At 48.7% G+C, this 17,652-nt stretch overlaps 1 pseudogene; it reads left to right on the top strand.

Annotated features, from left to right (window-relative positions):
• The first annotated feature begins 16,795 nt into the window (after nucleotides 1-16,795).
• LOC129029978 (small ribosomal subunit protein uS11-like) lies at nucleotides 16,796-17,229 on the top strand (annotated as a pseudogene).
• Nucleotides 17,230-17,652: the final 423 nt, after the last annotated feature.

The raw sequence follows: 17,652 nt of genomic DNA, 5'->3' as shown, positions 1-17,652 counted from the left end.
GAGGGAGGGAGGAAGACACCATGTGAGAGAAACACAGGACCGTTTTGTAAGATGCTGCTTTTTTGTTTTGTTTTGTTTTGTTTTGTTTTGTTTTGTTTAGCATTGGGTGTGGATACTCAAATGTTCATCTTATGATTATTCTTTAAATCGTTCAGGTACATTTTATACAGTCTTCTGTATGTGTGATGCATTTTATAATATGAGTGGTATATTTCACAATCAAAATCACTTTTAAGAAGCTCTTTTGCCATGGCTAACTCTCGTTTGCCATTTCCCCAGGGCCAGCCAGCCTGGCGGAGCATGGGGAGGACCTGAATCTGCCCCTGGCACTGTCTCTCCTACCCTCCACAACACGCTCAAGTCACATCCTGTCCTGCTTTCCATTGCCTCTGGCCACTGTCACTTGCCAACATTCTGAACATCCCACTGCCTTCAACCCTCCCCACTTGTTCAGCACAATATGGAAACTGAAAAAAAAAAAAATAATGAGTTGCAGAGAGCCCTGCTTCCGGGTTTGGAATCCAGCTCCATCGTGAGTCTGTTTAGAAAGGTATGAGTGCTTTCTGATGTAGGGCACTTATCACTTTAGCACACAGAGGGCTGTGTGATGGCCCAGTAAGGGCCTGAGCTTTGGAGTTACAGAGCCTGGGCCTTCTCAACTCTATCCCTCATGGGTGGCATAGATGGTTCTTCCCTCCCTGCTTTCCCTGACTAGGCTTAACTTCCCTCTGAGCCCAGGACCCTTGTTACTCTTGTGCCCTAACCTTCAAGTCATCTTTCCACCACCTTCCATCTGCAGCTTTCTCAGGTCATCCGCTCCATGGACGTCCCCGTTCCTACCTTGGCCTTGCCTTTCCCCCTGCATGTAACCTTGGTGAACTTTTCACAAGAGTCTGCGCAGTCTTCTTGTAAGCAGATTAATGCCGAGGAAAAGCCTTGGTGAATGCACATCCCACCTACCACCTCCAACCTTGCACAGCTGGCCGGGGCAGTGGATGCCAAGGATGCCTCATGGCCCTTCGGACTCTGAACCTGCTATGGGTCCCACTGGCCAGACACGTGCTTTCCTTTTGGAAGTGCTTGTCTCAAATATAGACACATTGAACCAAACCAACGTGTGTGGGCTTTTGGAAGGGGTGCACAGATTCATTTGTTGGTTGCAGCAAATGCTTGGTTTGGCAAATGCTTGAGGGCTTTGTGGCTGGAATAGCTCCGCTGCATGTCTGCAGATCTGTCATGAGGATCCCAGCTCAGGTGGGAGAGGATAGGGGCTATTGGTCAAACTTTCTCAGGCCACCCTATTTCCTTCCTCCGTGCAAGGCAGCATGGTATGAATGCTTTAGATGGGCCTGGGTGCAAATCCTGCCCTTGCCACTTTCTCGCTGTGTGATCTTTGGGAAGTTGCTCAGCCTGTCTGAGCCTCAGTTTCTTGAAGCATCAAATGAGGATGATAATCTCTGTTTCTCAGGGTCAGCAAGGGGCTTAAATGAGAAAATTGAGGTAACCCATGGGCACAGCTCAGGGCACTTTGTGAGCACTCGGTAGGTGCAGGCTCCTTTCTCCTCCACTCTGCCTTTCTCTCCCCACTTACCCCTGTCAAGTAACTTCACCTCTCAGAAAGCAGCAAAAATTGTCCAGTGTCTCCCTCATTCCCAAGACCCCCACTGGCCCCTCACCCAGTGGCCACTCAGGGCACTCCCCTGTCCTCAGAAGTCCTATCCCAGCGGAGATGGAATCCACATAGCTGGCCCTTTCCTCTACACGACGCTGCCAGTGCAACCCTTCCCCGTATGATTACAGTTTGTTTCTGGTTGTTTACCATGAGAAGCTCACTGAAGCAATGAAGGCTTCCTAGGTGCTTCTAAAGAAGCAAGGTAAATTTTAGAACCTTGTGCAGAGAAGCCCATGGAGAGAGTCTCGCTGCTGAGGAAGAACAGGGACCCTGCTGCAGGGCTGGTGGAGGGCTCCTTCTGCAGACTTCTGAGCTTGGAGCACAGATGGGCAGCACACAGGTGAAATGTGACCCTCTATGGTGCTGTGTTTTCTGCCCCAGGAAGAAAGAAGAGTCAACAACTTAATTATTTGGACATGGTTTTGTACAAAGCTTGAGAGGAGGAAAAAGGTTCCCTTTCTTGAATAATAGACAGGAGTTACAGCCTGAAAGGAGCCTGCTGAGGGCGGGCGGGGCTGCTGCTGTCCCATTGGCATCAGAAAGGTGCTGCTGTCCCAAAGGCTCCGCCTTCCTCTGACTGGCTGCTGGCCCTGGCTCCTGCACTACTGTGGCCTTTTGGCTCAGGCGCATCCTTCCTGGAGGCTGGAACTCATCCCCCCAGCATCACCTCCACAGCCAGGGGGCCACCCAGGCGACACAAGCCTCCATCTGGGGAGGCCAGCCATCTCCAGGCAAGTTGGAGACCAAGAGAATGGTGTGAATTTAGACTCTTGGTAGATGCTGCCTGACCCTGGGCTGCCTGGAGCACTGCATCCCTGGTGCCTGGCACACAGTAGGGTTATTGTCTCTGAGTAGCTGGGTGAGTGTAGGTCAGAGCTGGGAGGCACTGTGGGCTTTCATAGTCAAGGTCACATGGCTTATTAGGGGCAGTGCTTGAAACATTTCAGTAGGGATTCGCCATTCAGTCAACAAATTTTGGTTGAGCATGTATTATGTGCCCGCCACTGTGTTAGGAGCTAAGAGTACAGTCAGGAACAAAAGAGCATTCAGTGTACTCCAGACGGATGTTAAGCAAATACATAAAGCCAAATTATGTACAGTGCTAAGAGGAATGGCATCCAGGCGAGGGCAGAGTTCTCCCAGGCGGTGGCATTTCAGGATGAGTGGCACTGGCCACATGGAGAAGTGAGAAGAGGGTCTCAGGGGAGGGAGCAGCTTGTGCAAAGACCCTGGGGAGGCCCGCACTGCAGGAGCTGGTGAAAGGGTAGTGTGGTAAGAGGTGAGGAGGAGAAGGACCTGATGGTGAGGATATCACAGTCTGATTTTCATTTTTTAAAGGACACCTTGGCTCCTGCAAAGGTGGGAGGGGAGGAGAGGGGCATTAGTGAGTCCATGGGTGATGATTGCAGGGGGTGGTGGCTTGTGGTGCCCTGTCACTCACCAGATCAGTGACTGTGGCAAGCAACTGGCCTCCCCAGCCTCAGCTTCCTCCATGTGACTTGGGGACACATGCTTCACAGCACTGTTGTGGGGCGTATATTCTTGCAAGGGGCTGGTGCTGGGAGGGAGCCAACACTGCCACTCTTCCCATGCACACCATCCTATGCTTCCAGGGGGAATGATTCACAACCTGGGAAACCTAGACTTTACACACTGGCTTTTCTTCTTGTTTTAAGATACAGAAAAATTCTTAATTGTAATATGGTCATGTGTGTCAGCCTTTTGTCCCTTAGTTTGTGCTTTTTGAGTCTTCCCCAAGAAGTCCCTCCTTCTCACCATGAGGTCATAAAGGTGTTCTCTCTTGACTGGAAAGTTTCACTTTTCGACTTAGGTCCTTGAGCCATCTGGAATTTGTGTCCGATTCTGTGAAGTCCAACTCTCCTACAGCCTGGCTGGGAGACTTGGAGCAAGTCGGGCTCCCTGTGTCCCCAGCTAACAGATGAGAAGATTAATTAGGCCATCTCTGTGGCATCTTCATCACCTACAGTTGCAAACATTCAGTCTTCCTTGCTGCAGCCTGTGACCGGGGTGATAGTCCAGTCAGCATGATAATAAAACAATCCCACCGACTTCCATGCTGCAAAAACGCAACCACGCTGACATAGTATCGGCTGCCCTCCCCAGCTCTCTTCCAGAAACAAAACAAAGCACCTCAAAGCAGGTTTCCCAAGGCCCTCTCACAGCCAGAACTTTGCTTTAAATCATTCCCCTTCGACAGTTTAGTTTTAACTATACTGCATGTACCCACGCCAAGGATGGGAGGAGAATGCTCAGTAACTAGAATTGTTATTAAAACCATATATCCAACTCCACTGGCTTTTCTGGAAACCTCTACCTAAAGGACGTTTAAGTCATCTATTAAAATATTTCAGACTTGCCCTGAAGGAGGCTCCAAGAAGTGCCACAACTTTGCAGGCTAGTGACCACCCAGATGGATATATGTCTCTGGAAGCAAGTGGCTGGTGTTAGAAACACACACACACACACACACACACACTCCCACAAATAAAAATCTAGTCTTCCATGTTCACTCGGATTATTGCAATAATCATTGAGGATGTGAGACTCTGTATTTAGTCAGTTCTCTAAGTATGACCCAGCTCAGCCATAAGAGCACATGGGAGGGATCGGTGAAGACCCCACAGAGGAAGGAGAGCCTGACTGAGGGGAGCCAGCCTTCACAGGGGTCCCGGTGGGGATGCAGGCAAGAAACTCAGCCCAAGCTCATCTAAGGTGGAAGGTATGCATCTGATCAAGATACAGGGGCAGGGAGGGGTGGTGTCCCACAGTTCTCAAGGGCCTGAGAAGGAGACCAGGAGCAAAGGTGTCTGCCCATCAGGTCCCCAGGTCCTACCAAGGCAGAGACCAGCTCGTCTCTCTGTCCCAGTAGAAAATTCCTCTGGAGAGAGAATCTGATTGGCTTGAGATCTGTGATTAATTTTATATGTCAACTTAACTGGGCCACAAAGTCCCCAGATATTTGGTTAAACATTATTCTAAATAGGAGGCCGGGTACGGTGGCTCACGCCTGTCATCCCAGGACTTTGGGAGGCCAAGATGGGCAGATCACAAAGTCAAGAGTTTGAGACCAGCCTGGCCAACATGGTGAAACCCTGTCTCTACTAAAAATACAAAAATTAGCTGGGTATGGTGGTAGGTGCCTGTAATCCCAGCTACTCGGGAGGCTGAGGCAGGAGAATTGCTTGAACCCAGGAGGCAGAGATTGCAGTGAGCCAAGATTGTGCCACTGCACTCCAGCCTGGGTGACAGAGCAAGACTCCATCTCAATAATAAATAAATAAATAAACAAATAGGGGGTTTCTGGATGAGATTACCATTTAAATCAATAGACTGGGTCAAGCAGATTGTTACTGGAATGGGCCTCATCCGATCAGTAGAGGCTTGGGTAGAACAAAAAGGCTGACCTTCTGAGGGCAAGAGGGAACTCCCCCTGCCTGACTACCTATGAACAGGGACACTGGTTCTTCCTGGGTTGGGAGCCTGCTGGCCTTGGAACAGGAGCTACACCATTGGCCCTTCTGGGCTCAGGCCTTTGGACTCAAACAAAGACCTGTGTGAGAACTGATGTCGAGAACTGGTCAGTTCTCCCGGGTCTCCAGCTTGCTGGCTGCAGGTCTTAGAACTTGTCAGCCTCTGTAATCACATGAGCCAATTAATGCACATCCTACTCCTCTCAGCTCCGTTTCTCTGGGGGACCCTGACTAATCGAAGGTCCCACAGAACACAGGTGACTCCTCGAGGCTCACCTCTGTGGATGGGAGAGGCAGTTCCCAAACAAGGGAACATCATGAGTGGGGCAGACACCCACAGAGGCCTACAGTGGCCATTTCACTCCAGGAGCAGCACACCGAGCTGCAGGGCCCCAAGCCCCAATGACTAGCGCTCATGGGAAGGGCCTGCATCCCAGATGTGTGATGACAGCCCATCCCAAAGGCCAGCTCAGAAAATGCTAGGATTTGCCTTCACCACCAGTGGGGTCATGTGTGTGAGGGGGGCAAGTAGGAAGGGAGACTTTGGACCCCAGGCCCTGCCCATCAGCCACCCCGTGGCTGAGAGGTCACCCCCATAAGCTCTTGAATGCCAGCACAAGGCAGTCTGGGGAAACTTTGTGACGTGGACAGAGCCCCTCCTTCAGGGAAGTTTCTAGACTGGGCTGTGTGCTTGGAGCCACTGTGCTGGGCACAGCCTCCCCCAGTTGACCATGGGCTCTCCACCATGTGCTCCTGCCTTAGAATCAGCCTCCTTCTCTGTAAGTGGAGATGGCCCTGGCGGCCCAGGTATAAGGGGCCCCAATCAATGACACCTTCTTCCATCCACCTCTGAGCTAGCAGGGAAATAGGACACAAGAGTGAGGCAGGAAAAGACCAAAGCAGCAACAGCCAGGGCCTCTTCCCAGTCCCCAGGGAGCCCCTCGGTCCCTACCTACTTTCAAGGCCAGGGATATAATAAATTTGTCTTTGTTTTCCAGATAAAGGTTTATTTCTTTCTGCTTAATTCTTTTTCAGAAAATTTGATTTTATTGTGCTAAGAACACTTACCATGCGATCTCCCCTCTTAGCAGGTTTCTAGGGGCACAATACAGTCTTGTTAACTCTAGGCAGGTGCCATGCTTCATGGCTGGTCCCCAGGGCTTATTCATCTCACTGCACTGAAACTTGAGGCCCTTTGAGTAGCAGCTCCTCAGTCCCCTCCCCCAGCCCCTGGCAGGACCGTTCTCCTGTCTGTTTCTATGAGTTTCACCATTTTATATAAGACATGTTAGTGCAATCAAACAGTACTTTGTATCTGCCTTCTTCACTTAGCATCATGTCCTCCAGATTGATCGATGTTGTAGCATGTGTCAGAGTTTCCTTCCTTTTTTTTTGAGGCTGAATAATATTCCATTATTCCATTGCGTGAATACAGCACATTTTCTTTATCCATTCATCTGTCGGTGGACATTTAGGTTGCTTCCACTTCTTGGCTATTGTAAATAGGCTTCTAGGAGCATAAGGATGCTGACTGCTTTGGATAAATGCCCAGAAATGGGGTTGCTGGATCATATGGTAGTTCTCTTTTTAATTTGTAATACATTTCATCTCTCACTCTGGCGATGTCTGAGCTTCTCCCTTGATAGAGGTAGAAAGTTCCAGAGAGGCACAGGCAGGCCCGCAGTGAGAAGGCCTGAGCCTCCTTGCTAGGGTATTTCTCCCCCACAGGCTGCCTCTCACTAACTGCACAGCTCAATCACACGTCCCTTCCCAGGGCTGCTGTGTGTTACATGCTCACACGCACACTCGCTCCATCTGTGCTGGGTCGAAGAGTGTCCCTGTATCCACATCCATCCAGGACCTCAGAGTGTGACCCTACTTGGAAATAGGGTCTTTGCGGGTATAACTCATTAAGATGAGGTCATATTCTTCATACTGGATGGTCATAGTACGTCAATGCCTATTGTTCTTATGAAAGGAGAAAACAGCAGGGCCAGGTAGCTCACACCTGCAACCCCAGCAACTTGGGAGGCTGGGGTGGGAGCCTTGCTTGAGGCCAGGAGTGTGAGACCAGCCTGGGCAACATAGCAAGACTCCATCTCTAAAACAATTTTAAAAATTAAAAAATTAGCTGGTGGCACATGTGTATAATCCCAGCTACTGGGGAGGCTGAGGCAGGAGGATTGCTGGAGCCCAGCTGGAGCTGCAGTGAGTCGTGATCACACTGCTGCCCTCTAGCCTGGGCCACAGAGCAAGACCATGTCTCTATAAATAAATAAATAAATAAATAAATAAATAAATAAATAAATGTTTTAAAAAGAGAGCCAGGGTCTGTCTCTTCTCTCTCTGTCTCTCTCTCTCTCACACACACACACAGACACACACACACACACACACACACACACACACGAGGGGACGTGGTATGGAGACAGAGGCAGAGATTGGAGTGACGCAGCCCTTCCAAAGAGTGCCAGGAATTGCAGGCAACCACCAGATTCAGGAGGAGGCAAGGAAGGACCCACCCCTGCAAGTTTCAGAGGGACCATGACCCTGCCCCCACCTCGGTCTTGCACTTGGAGCCTCCATAGCTGAGACAGAGTAAATTTCTGTTGTTGTTAGCCACTCAGTTGGTGGGCATTTGTTACTGCAGTTATGGGAAACCAATGAGCCATCCACTCACTCATACACAGCCTACTTATATTTTACTGGTGCTTTCTGCTAACTCCTCTCCTTTCCATCTACATATTTCCTCCTTCTAGATCTCCTTCACCTCCCTCAAGAGGGGCTCTGTGGCCAGGAAACTTTTAATGAGATCTGGAAAAAGTGTTACTTGCACATTAAATCCATTATTTTATGAATATTATTGCTTAAGACAAGCTGAAGTTTAAAAATGAGTGATTTCAAGTAGATCGGAAGAAAAATATCAAGTAAATGGGGTGCATGGTGACACATGAGTTGCTGAAATTTGGGAAACACTGGATTGGAAGAAACAGCACTGATTCAGGGTCTGTCTGTAATCCTGGGTCCAAATTCTGCTTTCCCTACTGGCACTGGGCCACACAGGCATTGTTGAAGTGCTGGGCCCCAGATTTCTCTTCTGTAAAATGGAATCACAGGGTCTAAATTGGAGGCTTTCTCTGAAGGATGAGAACAAAGTTAGAATGAGAATGTTCTTAGCGTGGTGCCTGGCATGAGCAGATTCTCAGCAGATGGGCCCTCCTGTAATCCACTGAGGGCTCTCCTGTAGTGCCAGCAGGGATCCTAGTCATCGTCCCCACCACTCCTGTCTGCCTTCACCCAGAACCTTGTCTGGATCCTGGGAGGAAGCAAACATCTCCTGGTGGGAATGTGAGGCCCTGCCAGGTTGTAGGAGCAACCGGAAAAGGGCAGGTGGCCCTGCCCATTATGTGGGCACCTCATGATAAATGATGGCTCTCATTAGCCCTAACTCCTCGGGCACCTTCCTACCTGGCACCATTATGCTAGGTCTACCCTCTCACTCTGGGAGCTTCATGATAAACCCATCTTGGCTTACCCTGGACGCCTGTCAGCTCCTGGCAGGGTGCAGGCCAGAGGGATGCCTTTTGCATCATGAGATTGTGCAACTTGGGAGGCTGAGGTGGGAGGCTTTGTTGAGGCCAGGAGTGTTCTGGCAAGTTCTGGCAAGTTCACAGAAAGTTCTGGCAAGTAGGCAGGCCAGCCTCTGGCTTAGACAGTGCTAAAAGGATTCTTTTTCACCATCTGCCAGTAAGGAAAGTGGCCATCTTGTTCAGAGGATGGAGTGCAGCATCCACATACCTACCAGCATGAACTTGGTGAGTGGAGGTTACCTGCATCCCAGAGCCACAGGGTCCCTGGAGCTATTGGCTTCTTGCCTGGATGCTTCCAGGATTCTCAGTTTCTGGAAGCTCTGGTTGCAGTGTGCCCTGGTTCTGTGGCACCCAGCAGGTCTGCAAGGGCAGCCAGTGGGTGTGAGTCTTGGAGAGTGAACATCCCTATGAGAACTGACTCGTGACCCTGAGTTTATCACCAAAGGGCCTCTGCAGAGATAGGTCCTCAAATCAAGAGCCATGCAAACCTGTAGAGAGAGAGGCTCTGGGGGTAGACTGGGAGGAGTGGAGGATGGTCAACTGTCCCCATGCACTTCACGAGGATTCTCCACGTCTCATGGCCCCTGGCATGGGGAGTGCAAGATAACAAAAAAAAGAGAAGGCAGTGAGCAGGACCCACTCTTCCTGCAGTTTCTGCACACTCTTCCTACAGCCCCAGCTGGGCCACCTGCACCAGTCTCTCTGCATCTGGGGTTGGGGTAGGTGGGTTCTGGCTGGTTTATGGAGAGCCTGCTCCTCCATGAGGTCCATATCTGTTATTTTTCCATGGCATCAGCATAAGAAGTTTCTGGTTTTATGTATGCATTTTCTGGCTCTGGCTCCTGGTCTGCATTTGTATGCACAAGAAGGCATAAGAGAGTTAGAGCAGTGGGTTTCCAGAGACATGTGCCTGGCAGCATTCGGGAAAATAACATTATAGCCTAGGAATCCCATCACACATATGTGCACACATGCCCACACACAGGATCATGGTATGTTGGTGGTGGTGCAGTTCATGCCCATGAAGGAAATTGAAAACACTTGTTGGAGAGAAAACCCAGTCGCGGGCATACTGTTCCCATCACAGGAGAGGCAGAGCCTATGATTGGTACCTCACTGAATCACAGAAAGTGTTTTATTTTATCCCCACATCATGATGGAGGGCCACAGCTGCTGGCTATGTCTATTTCTTATGCACAATATAGACCACAAGAGAGAATAAAACAACCTCAAAACTACAGTGTGGAAAAAACCTGCTAGCTAGAAAGGGGGAGAAGGTATCTCCAGGAGCCAAGAAAATCTCTTCAAGGAAAAATTAAAAAAGTAACCCACTTTACTTTTTCCCCAAACTGACAAATTTGACTTGTCAGATGTAAGTTCAACTTGTGGACAATCCACTCAAGACTGATAATCGCCATAGTAACTGCTGTGTCACATGATCACACAGAAGCCTAGAGACGGGAAGAGCGGCTTTCCAGGCCACTTTTCTTCTGGTAAATTCTGTGATGTCAGCCTAATTAGCAGGAGTGGAATCAGGACCTTGGTTGAAGTAATTGGCAGCCATTCTTTAAAAAGAACAAAGGTATTTTAGCGCCTTCTCTTCCTATTTATGGGGGCCTGTGCCAGGACCAAGAGGGCTCTGGTGCGGGGTCTTCCTCACCCTTCTTCCTAATTGGCCAAGCTCCAAGCAGTGCCTCTAAGTGTGGTTCTTTGTAGAGCCATGTCTGGAGAAAAACTCGAATTTATCTCCTGAAGTTTTCAAAATATCAGAAACTGGTGAGAGAGGGGGCCAGGAATACATTTCAGGGCTATCCCAGTTTTTTTAAATTAGTATTGTAAATTTCAACTTCTTTCATTTCCAACTGCTTCTCCCTGCAAAATAAGGGTATCATGTCTTTAAAGCTCTCCGTCCATAACATTTTGTTCTTATACTAGAAAATGCCATTCCCTTCCCAAGGCACATCTCTTTTAGTTGGGTTTAATTTGAGATGCCTCTTGCCTGCTAAAAACATTGGTGACTTGCCCCAGCAAGGAGGTGACAGGGCCACTTGCCCATGTTGGCCCCCTCCAGTGGGACTGAGTGGCCACCACCCCAGTGGCTGCCTTTCACAGGAAGAGAACTGCCTTCTTCACCGCCGGGCATCGGACTGTGGAAATCTGTGCCCAGACAGCTCAGGTGGCAGCTTATCCAAGTCCCCAGCACTCTGCTTTGTCTGCCCCAGGACAATTGCCCCATTGTCTTCAGGCTAATGAAGTTTCTGGTCAAAACACAATGATTTCAAACATCTCTTGAGCCTCTCTGCCCTCCATTTGGAAAAGATGAGTACATCAATCCCTTCAAACCTGCCTCCTCCAAGTGCATTCTGCAGAGTTAGTGTGTGGGGGTGCATTTTAATCAACCACGTTGGTCAGTGCTACCTACCTGGAGTGACCCCAACCCCCAACTAAACTGTGAGCTGTGGAAATGAGCAAAAGCCAGCCAAATGAGGAGCAAAGGCTATTTATTCAGAGCTTGTGCTAGTGAGGGAGGCAGCCACCATCCCTTGTGTTTTGGCAGAAACTCAGAGGCAGGTAGGGGAGTGGGAAAGCCTCAAAGACGAAAGAAAGGAAGGCTTCAGGTGTGCCCTGAGTGGAGGGTGTTGGCCTGGGGAAAATGAAGGTGGCTACAAGAAATGGGACCCCCGTGTGATTGGTTAGGGAGCATGTTTGGCTTTCTTCCATTGGTCCTAAGTTGGGAGTGGGGACAAAAACCTAGGGAATCAGGCCGGGCATTGTGGCTCGCGCCTGTAATCCCAGCACTTTGGGAGGCTGAAGTGGGCAGATCACTTGAGGTCAGGAGTTTGAGACCAGCCTGGCCAACATGGTGAAACCCTGTCTCTACTAAATACACAAAAAATTAGCTGGGCATGGTGGTGTGCATCTGTAATCCCAGCTACTCAGGAGACTGAGGTGGCAGAATCGCTCGAACCTGGGAGGCAGAGGTTGCAGTGAGCTGAGATCGCGCCACTGCACTCCAGCCTGGGGGACAGAGCAAGACTCCATCTCAAAACAAAAACAAAACAAAACAAAAAAACCTAGGGAATCAATCAGTTATTAATCGAGTCCTAGAATTTGGGGGCTGATTGCTATAGGAGCTGTTGTTTGGCTTCTGGGCTGATTGCTACAGATTGTGGGTCAGAGTCCTGTCTTTCTATATGGTCTTGACATTGTCTGTATATTGACTCTCTCAGTGCATACAGGCTGTCTTCTCCCCAGCCTGCTTAAAATTAATAAGAGTTTGAACAGACGAGTGTGTGGGGGGCACATCATCATTAGTACAAATAGCCACAGATGGAAGTTCTGCATGCCTTTGAGAGAACTGAGTTTGAGAGGCTCTACCTCAACAGCTTCCTCGGCCCAGCTGAAGTCTCTCTCCCTGAAGGCCCGTGCACCTTTCTCAGCCATTGCTGGGAATTCAGGATTGTGTGTTGGAGGCCAACACTGAGTACCATGAGTAGAAACCATGAACTGGGGCAAGTCCTCCTGGTACACACACACCCAGCTACTTTTTCCTTCCTCTTCTGCCCTATCCCAGGGAACCCTCTTTGCACCATCCCACCCACAGGCCAAACTTCAGGGTCTTGTCTTCATACTCACTGCTTTTTTCTAAGGGAAAAGTTATTGAGAAGGCAGTCAAGGTTCATTTATTTTTAACCAGGAGACAGTGACCCCAAACAAGAACTGAGTCCCTAGTTATGGAATGTCAGACACCTTGCAGCAGGTGGTGGTTCTGAAACACCCGGATCCAGATGGCAGCCAACTCCACCCACATGTCAGGCAGGCGACAGCATTTCCAGACATATTCCTTGTTTAGATGAGGAGATTCTGCCCCAGTAACATTCCTTCAAGCAGCAAAATGATGCTAGATCTTTCCAGAGGTCACAGACTGAAGGCTTGGGGGCTACAGTCTGGAATGTGTTTTGCTTGGCACACATGCATTTTAAGTTGTTTAATGACCTATCAAGATTTAAAGATCAGGAGCTGACCTTTCATATTAAAAAGAAAATCTATATTTTCCAACTTGTCTTGGAAAATGGGATGCTCTGGCAACACTTGGCCATCTTCCCACCTGCAGATGCTCAGCAGAATGGCAGCTGCCCTGTAGAGAGGAAGCACCTGTTCCCTTCCTTGCCACTCTCCCTGGCTGGCCTGCAGTTTTCTCCTGTGTGTCACAGTTATGGACTGACTGCTTGTGTCCTGCCAAATTCATATGTTGAAATCCTAACCCCCAAGGTGATCATATTAGGAGATGAGGCCTTTGGGAAGTGATGAGGTCATGAGGGTGGAGCCCTCATGAATGGGATTAGCGCCCTTATGAAAGAGACCCCAGAGAGCTCTCTCACTCTCTTTCCACCATGCAAGAAAATGAGATGTTGAAGTCTTCAACCTGGAAGAGGTTTGAATCCGGCCATGCTGGGACCTGATCTTGGACTTTGAGAACTGTGAGAAGTAATTTTCAGTTGTTTACAAGTCATCCCATCAATGGTATTCCACTATGGCAGTCCAAACTGACTAGGCCACTCACCTTCTTGGCCCAGTGGGCATTTGATCCAGATTATCTCATTACTGTCTGAGGAAAGCCCCACTGTCTCTTCTCCCAGAAGTTTTTGTTTCTGGTGGCTTCATGGGGGATTCCAGGCACAGTAGGGCCAAGCGATGGGTATAGAGCAACCCTACACCTTTGACTTGGCCTCCTGTGGACTTAGATGGATGGGTGTGTTTCCTAGGAGCCCTCTTTCCTGTCCTCACCCCTTTTCCCATGAGAAATGCCTCCTCTTGCCTCAGAAACAAAGGAAGGGGTCAGTGTCTGCCAATGTCTGCTCAGCCCAGAGTGAACGTCTGAGAGATTCAGTGTGAATGTGCTGGTTGCCTGCTACAGATCAGGCTTGGCAGGTGGTGGTAGGTGGTTAAGGTTCCAGTTTCAGCATCAAGTATGAGTTGTTACTTCTCAGGGTCTCAGTTTTCTCATCTGTAAAATGGGAAGATTCCTAGCTCTCAAATTTATAAGGCTCCACTGGCCATGTGTGAAATGTGGCAATTAGGGAATACTGTTGGCTGTTAACTATATCCACCAGGACAGGCTGGTTATGCTCTGGTAAAAAATAAACCCAAACTTAATGTCTGCACCCAGCACACATTTGTCTCTTGTGCATGCTGTATGGCCGTCTTGACTCAGCAGGGCTCTATTCTCTGTCACCTTTACTTAGGAGTGTTGGATGGAAGAATCCCCCACAGTAGTGCTGTCAGTCTCTATGGCAGGGGAAAGGGGACATGGTGTATCAAGCCTTGGGCTTGAAGGTCTATTCCTAGAAGAGACGTCATTACCGCAACTCACATTTCATTGGCCAAAGTGAGTCACAAGCCAAGTTTAACTTCAAGGAGTGTGCCCCCAAGCCTCTGATTCTAAGTGCCACTGTCTTAACGCATTTGAGCTCCTGTAACAAAACGCCATAAGCTGGGTGACTTATAAACAAGAGAAATTATTTCTCCCAGGTCTGGAGGCTGGAAAGTCCAAGACCAAGGCACTGGCAGACTTGGTGTCTAATGAGAACTTATTTCCTGGTTTATAGATGGTGCCTTCTTGCTGTATCATTACACGGTGGAAGGGGCAGACAAACTCTCTGGGGCCTCTTTTATAAGGGCACTGATCCCATTAATGACAGCATTGCCTTTATGATCTAATCACCTTCCAGAGCCCCCACCTCCTAATGCCCTCACTGGGGGCTAGGTTTCTCCATATGAATTCTGGGGGGACACAAACATTCAGACTATGGCAGTGCTCTCTTCCCTCACAGCGTGGCTGGCTCTCCAACTACAACACCATGCTCCATGGCTCACTTCCAAGGAGGCTTTCTGGAGACGTTTGTCCTAAGAGACAGAAGAATGCATCCTGCCTCAAGTTTTAGTTCCATAGGTTCACCCTACAGTGAGGTAGTAGTTACACATTCTCAATGAAAAGACCCAGAAGCCCAATACATCCTGTGCTGCAGCATATAAAGTATCTTCTTCAGACCTGGTCCAAGACTGCTCTGGGATTTTTGAGTCAGAAGAGAGCCAGAGCCTATTCAGTATATGCTGTTTGACTCTGATCCCAGCAGCCACCGCCGTGTTAACAGGATGAGCAGGGCTTCCTTCAACTCACGGTTCCCGTGAAATTAAAAAGAATTCTCATCTTGACTTAGGATTGTTGAACACTATTGATACTTCTTCCAAGGTCTCACAAGAGTTTGCCCCCTCTCATTGCCATGTGAAGACCTCTGTGGGGGAACAATGCATGGGTTCTTGGGGTATTATAGGGGACTACAGAGAAGTGTCACCTCTACCCAACAGCCTGATTCAGTCTACTCCTCAGGAGGAACACAAAGTGGTCTCTCTAGTGCCATGAAACCCCAAAAAGTGTCAACCAGTATTAAAGGCCTGCCTGATATACAACCGTTGAGTGCAACACAGTGTCCTTCTGAGGCCACTCTAAAGAAGGCCAGGAAAGGTTTGCTAAGAAGGCTATGCTGTTAACAACAGAAGAAAAAGACCCTTATCCCATTGCTCTGTGTCTGGTGGCTATAGGGACAGTATTTCATAAAAAAAGAAAGGGAAAAATAATTTTCAAAAATGATTTAAGAAATGCTGTCAAAGATAGCAAAGAACAGAGCCCTCAAAGAACAGGGCCCAGGACAGGATAAGCACTCAATAACATACAACACTGTATAGTGCTGTTGAGTGCTGGCTGTTGTTGAGTGCTAGCTATTGTTGAGTGCTTGTTGTTGAGTGCTAGCTGCTGAGTGCTAGCTGTTGTTGAGTGCTTGTTGTTGAGTGCTAGCTGTTGTTGAGTGCTTGTTGTTGAGTGCTAGCTGTTGTTGAGTGCTTGTTGTTGAGTGCTAGCTGTTGTTGAGTGATTGTTGTTGAGTGCTCGCTGTTGTTGAGTGCTAGCTGTTGTTGAGTGCTTGCTGTTGAGTACTAGCTCTTGTTGAGTGCTTGTCCTGCCTGGGCCCTGTTTTTAGCTTTTGATGTACATTTCTCCATTTAACTTCCACAATAGCCCTATTAGGCAGCTAGCATTATTATTTCTGTTTTACAGATAAAGATTGCTTTTAACTCAGAGTGTTTCTGAATCTTATAAAAAGAAAAAAATATCACCAGGAACTGAATCGGCTCCAAAATAGCCCCATCTTGGGCTAAATATGGGATGTGACAAAGCCACCATGAAGCTAGGCCGCCCTGTCCTGACAGCTTCCCACCCCTTCCCTGCCCCTCTCACCCTGCTTTCCAGGGATAATGCACCTCCCCACTTCTCCTGGGAGAGGTGGGCATCCTCTCAGTCCCATAATCTGTGTCAGGCCCTCATATGAGGACTTGACAGGATTCAGCAGAGATGCAGGCCTCTGCTCTGCTCATCTCTTTGCATATAGTAATTTAATGAGGACAAAACTGCATAGAGCTAGTAATGGCACAACCAAGTAGCAGCTTAAGCTTTGAGCTGCTAAACCATGCTGCCTCCTATTGTAATACGATTATATTATAACACAAGTTCAAGAGACCACCCACTGCTTTCTTTATTGGATCTTCCAATAAAGTGGCCATGCTAGTAGCACAATTCCCCACGGAAACAGAAAATGACTATTCTAAAATAAATCTGAGGACACACCCAGCCACAAAGTGGGAGGTGTATTATACAAATGCAACCAGGGCCTCTGGATCTGGCAGTTAGACCCACAGCAACAGCCTGTGTTTGCTCAGGGCTAAGAATGCAGGACTCAGACACCGAGAGCCTCTGAGCTGCTGCAAACTCATCAACCCTTCCCTATTAAAGGCCATTCTGACTACCTTTGGTGTTGGGTTTTCCTTGAAGAGCAGTTGAGAGCTAAGGTCGGGTGCGGAGCCAAGAGGAGGCAGGGAGAGCCAGAGATGGCAGCCGGCAACAGAACACAGAAAGAAAAGGGACTTCAAAGGCAGATCTAAGAATTCACAGGGCTTTTTGGTGCAGAGTCTGGAGATAATGCGCAGAAATGACACCTTGAAAGGGGAAGGAAAAGAAGGAAGAACAGATCATCAGCCCCGGACCTCAGCCGGCTGAAGGAGAGAATGTATTTGGCATCTACCATATCTTTGCATCCTTCAATGACACATTTGTCCATGTCACTGATCTTTCTGGCAAAAAAAAAAAAAAAAGTGCTGTGTGACTGGTGGGATGAAGGTAAAGGCTGGCCAGATGAATACCCTCCACAAGCTGCCACGCTGGCCACCCAGGATGTGGCCTAGAGGTGCAAGGAGCCAGACACCACTGCCCTACATCAAACTCCAGGCCACAGATGGAAATAGGACTGAGATCCCTGGACCTGGGGCCCGCTCAGATATGAAGATCAGGTGTATTGAGGATGTCACTCCCATCCCCTCCAAAAGCACCTGCAGGAAGGGGGGTTGCCATGATCGCCATCTGTGAACAGGACTCCTCAAAATGTTTTCTGTTAATAAATTGCCTTCATGTAAACTAAAAAAAAAAAAAAAGAGGGAGAGAATTCACACAAAATGATGCCCAGTCTTGGTCTGCATGGTGAAGGGCCCAGGACTGATGGGCGGGGGCTCATTTGCCTAACACAACACCAGGGAGAGTCCTGTCACCTGCCCTCCTGAGTCTTGAAGAAAACCCTTCACTCCAATTCCCTGTACACTGCTTCTAAAGGCAGTAAATGTGTACTGTTCTGGAATTACAGTCACATAAAATGCTAGAAGAATAACGTGATTTATTTAAATGCTTAGAGGTACCCCCTTGAAGTTTGTGTTACCTGGAAGTTGGCCTCGGGGAAACACCTCATTGACCTTCTCTCAAGGATAAATGAGATGCAGGGACAGGGAAGGGAGAAAG

The sequence above is a fragment of the Pongo pygmaeus genome, chromosome 12, assembly GCF_028885625.2.
Source record: "Pongo pygmaeus isolate AG05252 chromosome 12, NHGRI_mPonPyg2-v2.0_pri, whole genome shotgun sequence".
In the NCBI taxonomy this organism is placed as follows: Eukaryota; Metazoa; Chordata; class Mammalia; order Primates; family Hominidae; genus Pongo; species Pongo pygmaeus.
Note: the sequence above shows the minus strand (reverse complement) of the source record. Positions and strands in the feature narration are given on the sequence as shown.